Genomic DNA, 5762 nt, shown 5'->3' with positions numbered 1-5762 from the left:
ATCAATCAGATATCTTTTATTCCAAGTATTCTATTCTTCATAAAATTCCTTTTTCATGCATATCTCTTCTTATGTTTTTCTCGATCTACTTTCCTTTAATCAGCTACTGTCCTTATCTGAACGTCCTTCAGCACTTAAGTTCTGATATCCATCTTCTGATGATTATCTCCTGATAATATAAGTACTGATATCCTTAAGTCCTGACCTCCAGTAAGTACTGATTTATCCTGTTTAATTAAGATCTAAACATAAATCATATTAGCCATGACATTATCAAATATATCTAACAATCTCAGCAACCTAAAGCTATTATAGATTCCACCTCCCTTGATGCTGAGGCATTTACTCACCCTGTTCCAGCTTATCAACTTCTAGCTGAACAGGGCAATGGCAATGCAGAAAGGATGCTCAATCTGGTGCATACCACACAGTCTATGATAAGAGCTAAGGATTCCATCACAGCTTTGCCCTCTACAGCTGGTGATGTGGATTATGAGACTGGTGGCTCAGCTGATTTATTTGGTGATGAAAGTGGGGATAGTGAAGATGAAGCAATGGACATAGGGGGAGAAGTAGGTTCCAGTTCAAGATCAGGTATGCCATCATGGGCATTTTCAAAGCACTGTGATGAGCACTACTTCAAGACAACCCTGATCCAACTAATCAATCAGACAAATACTGCTCTTCAAACCACTTCAAATGGCAGCACTAAGAAGCTCCTTCAAGCACATCTAGCCTCTCTGCAACTTCAGAAAATTCAAGGCTTCCAACATGCTAGGGATGTAAACACCATCAAATGTGATATTGAGGAGATGAAGAAGGCCATTTCAGACAAAATGGACTCTAAGCTTCCAGAAGCTACAATGTTTGACATCAAGAGAAAATTAAGGAAAAATTCTGATCTTGCAACCAAGATAGATGCCTTGGATACAAGAATGTCAGCCATGGAAGCATCTTTAATAACCATTCATCTTCATCAAGCCCAACAGACAGATTTACTTCAAAAACTGGTGGCTGCTCAAACCCCCTCCTCTGCTCAACTTGATGATAACAAAAAGGGGGAGAAAGGACCAAGTGAGGGGGAGAAGCTTCAAATTCAAATCAGTAAAGTAATTGTGCCTTCAATTACTATCTCAAAGCCACCGGTTACAAACAGTATAGATCTGATAAATGGAGCAACAACCAACATTAGAGGAGCTGAAATGAAGCAGTTGAAGCCAATCAACTAGGAGAAGATTGATGAGGATATACAAAAGAAGTTTGGACTAGTCAAGGAGCCAGTAAAGTCAGCCATCCATCACTCTCAAGTCAAGCAAATTTCTGTGAATGAGATGAGCATGGACTATCTGGAAAGGGGACAATCATCCTGCATCAATTCTCCAAAGGCTGAAATAATTCTGAAACCAAGGGTAAATTATCCAAAATTATCATTGAAGAACCCTTTGGATACTGTGTATGAGACACCTAAGCCTGATGAAAAGAAGCTTCTGTCAAAGTCAATTGCTTTCTACAAAGATCCAGCTGATTCAGCCAAAAAGAACAAAGTCAAGAGCAGTTAAGAAAGTAAAGTTGTCACCTCTCAAATCCAAATCTCTAGTCAAAGCTCAATCTAAAGTCAACAAAGGTGATTATATGTACCTGTGTGACATCAAGGAGTTTTCTGATCTAAATCTCTATCTAAATGAACTAGATGAAGTGAGAGGAATTGATGCATACAGAAACCTACCTGAAAGGTTAGTGTTCAAGTACAAGGGAGGAAAGAAGATTCAGTGGCCACTTAACAGGATCCTTCAAGAGAGCCAAGCTGTACTGATTAAGGTTTATTCATCTTTCAAGAAGAACTTTGGGTTCAATATTACTGCAAAAAGATTGGCACTGAAGAAGATTGAAGAACTAAGGAGTGTTAGAGCTAAAGATGCACTCCCAAAGACTCTAATCATCCCTTATACAGGGAGAAGAGTGCATCTAAGGCCCTACTGGCTGATGTAGTTCATGGATGACAAAGGAGTGAGAAGATTTTTCAGATTAGAAGACCATTTGAGCATCTCTAGCAATGAGACTCTCTTGGAAATGCAAGAAAAGCTAAATCTCTCAGAATCTGATGAACTGAAATTCCACAAGCAGCTCCAAAATCAGATTGAAGAAAATAACAAGAAGCTTGGAAAGAGATCCAGACCTTCAAGGAACTAGATAAATCTGCTCAGGATAGAGGAGCATCTTGAAAATGACTGTGAGCTAAACTTTGTACATTTTGTTAATTGAAGCACTTTTCAGTATTATCTACTTTCTTTTAAAGTTGTATTTTTAGGGTGTTTTGTTATCATCAAGTATCTCTTAATTTATGGCTACAATTCCAGTAGACATAAATTGGGGGAGATTGTTGTGTGTATGTTGTGTACTTGATAATTTCATGAACAAAACACCTTGGTAGATTTTACTTAGTGAAAATGTAGCACTCGACGGATAAGAATTATAGTCCCAACGGATAACTCATTTTAGTCCCGACGGATAATGACTTATTATCTATCGAGTGAGTAGCTTATGTAACAATAAGTCTGTAGCACATTTCTGTATACATATTGTTTAGAATCTGTAGTAGTACTTAAGTCATGTTGACTTTAACTAGATATGCAGAATAGGTTGATTAATTGTACATAGATGATGTCTTGTAATTCTGCATAAATGAAATGGAGTCAAGTGCCTGATTGCTACCCGACGGATAAACAACAATGAATTCGACGGATGATTAACAACCCGACGGATGATCAATAACTCGACGGATGATCATAAACCCGACGGATAAAGAATTCAAATATCTGTTGACAGTGACAACACAGTCACATGCATCGAGTGTATGCAAATGGAATGTGGTAGCCTATTCAACTGGGTTTTCGCGAACAAAGAAGCATTTCCATTTCCATGCTATTATGAAGATATTCAAAGATGCTGGAATAGATTGATGAAGTAATATTATTTTAGACTTGATAGTTTTTGTTTTATTATCCTGTCTTATTACTTTGTAATCTTGGTGATATATAAACCAAGAAGCAACAATAGAATAGTAACTAAGGAACTAAGCAACCAAGAGAGAAACATTTGTAAGCTGTATTCTTAGCATTGCTCTCGTTCTTAGTTGTTATCATTTTGTAAGCAGCTGTGAGCTTTTTGTACACAGAGTTCTCTCGATATATATTATATATCTCTGGTGGAATCATTCAAATCCACCAGAAAGTTTTTAAAGACCCTTGTTTTTAATTACTTATGTTTTTATTCATTTCAAGTAACTATTCCGCATTCTGCTAATCAATTCACACTTATATATATTTGAGTTAGAACATTTTTATTAAAGAAAAAGTTTCAAGAATTCCATTCAACCCCCTTCTGTAATTCTTGTTACATTGTTAAGGGACTAACAAATAGGTCCTGTAAACCAGTTTGCTTCATGTTTGATTCTTATTTGTTAATAGCAGGAGATGTCTAACTTCAATAGTATCGGTAATTCAAAATAGAGAAGGTAACATGTGCAAATCCGGGCTTCCTCCCGGCTACCTTCATTGGATCCAAGGCTACTGCCTACTGGGTAATGAAAGAAACAAAAAAGTGTTCCTTGTATAATAAGGAAACAGTCAAATTAGTAGGGTAGTTATGTAATTTTAGCAAGTACCGACTATTAAACTTTTAATGTTTTGTCTATAATATAGTATTAGCCTAAAATCCGTGCAATGCAAGGATTGTTTTTAATATTATATTATTTTTTGAATTTAATTTGAAATCAAAATTTTAATATTTAAAATTGATTTATTTAAAATTTTAAGTAATATGATTTGATAATAACTATACATATAAACACACGTGTATAAGCTAGTGATATCTTTGAAAAATGTGGTATTTTAGTTTTAAAAAATAATATTAATGATCGAAGGAAATAGTTTAATTGATATTTATAGGTGTGTTTACAAAATATAATTATATTTTAGTCAAAAGGTAAATTTTGCTGAGATCAATAACATGTGAATATCTTTGCATTTATTTTTTAGTTTTCTTTTAACCCGGATCAATTTTATACATTTTTGTTCGTATTAGCCTAAAGCCTGTTATATCGACTAAATTCGACTAATTATATTTAGATTTATTTTAGTTTAATTTGTTTGAACCTCAATCAATGGTAAATTTTTTATGTTATCCCATATTAAAGTATATATAATTTTTTTAGCCCGTCTAATTATTTTTCGATTTCAATTTATTTTATTCTTTATCAATTATATAATCTATTTTAACCCGGATAAATAGCATACATCAATTTATTTAGGTATTACGCTATTATACTGAATAAGAAATTATCTCTAATTTCGTTTTTAATAGAATAATCCGGATATTATAAAAATTGAAAAAAAAAGCATGTAATTATATAAACTTAAACATCGTACAATAAGGGCGACTATCAAATATTTAATATTTCGGCTATTGTGGGCGGATGCCTGTACCCCGCTTATTTTTAAACCTACATTTTATCTACCAATGAATTAGGTAGAGTTTAGTTTTATTTAGTACAGATCAATAGTATAACAATTATCTTTAACGGGAATTTAATTTTGGTTTTACAGCAGATCAAAACTTATACATATTTTATTTGAGCGTCATAGCCGTTATATCAACCATATCCTGCTAATTATAACTCGGTTTAAGAGCATTTATTTTTTTAGTCGGATCAATCATTTTTTTTATTTTATTTTAGCCTGAGCCAGCAAATTTAACTAACTGCATTTTGTTCTTTTTTATTTTTTATTTAACATTTGATCAATAAAATAATTTTGGTAAGCACATGTGAATTGTATATATAAAATTTTATTTAAACATGAGTTTATTAGACAGATTATAATTCTCTGTGTATTTATATACCTGTATTGTGAATATTTATCTATATATTAGAGTATTCTTATAAATATTATTATAATTACAGGTGATCGCACCGATTACCAATAAAAATTTTATCGTGACGTCTTTAATATAACAGTATATATAGATATATAGATTTATATTTATATAATTGTATTGTGAATGTTAATATATTCATGAGAGTATTTTATTTAATTATATATGTATATTTATAGTTTGCACAAAAAAAATAGGGCTTTTCTCATAAATACCTAAATTTTATAAACTTTTTGTAAAAATACTGTCAGTTTTTAAAATAAATTGCAAAAATACTATCATTCAAAAAATATTTGCCAAAATACGGAGGTTGCATTTGCAACCACATCTGCAACTGCTAGTAACCATATATGCAACCACAAATGCAAATTTGAAAAAATCTGTTGAAAATTACATTTAGTTACAAAAAAGTTGTACCAGTGGTTGCAAATAGCGAAAAACGAATGCCCCTGCGGGGCCAATATTAATACCAACTAAAAACAACCCAAAAATCAACTAAAAACAACCCCAAATCCATTCACCTCTAACTCAACAAACCCACCTCCAAACACCCCCACTCCCCATCATCACTAGTTGCATCCATTTCTCCACCTCCATCTGCTACGACATATTTTTCAATCCCCCTCATGTATCTATATATCTCCCCCCCTCTTTGTATATAGATACATGAATAACAACAATATCTAATCTTATTTTATTTAATTTAATTCCAATTCAAATCATTCTCCTCGTTTCAATTTGTATAATCATGGCTGAAGAACAAGGATTTCAATCACCGGAAGGTCATCGTCTTTGCGCCAACATCTGCGATTTCTTCGGAAGTCCGGCGA

The sequence above is a fragment of the Apium graveolens genome, chromosome 3 (genome assembly GCF_009905375.1).
Source record: "Apium graveolens cultivar Ventura chromosome 3, ASM990537v1, whole genome shotgun sequence".
NCBI lineage: Eukaryota > Viridiplantae > Streptophyta > Magnoliopsida > Apiales > Apiaceae > Apium > Apium graveolens.
Note: the sequence above shows the minus strand (reverse complement) of the source record.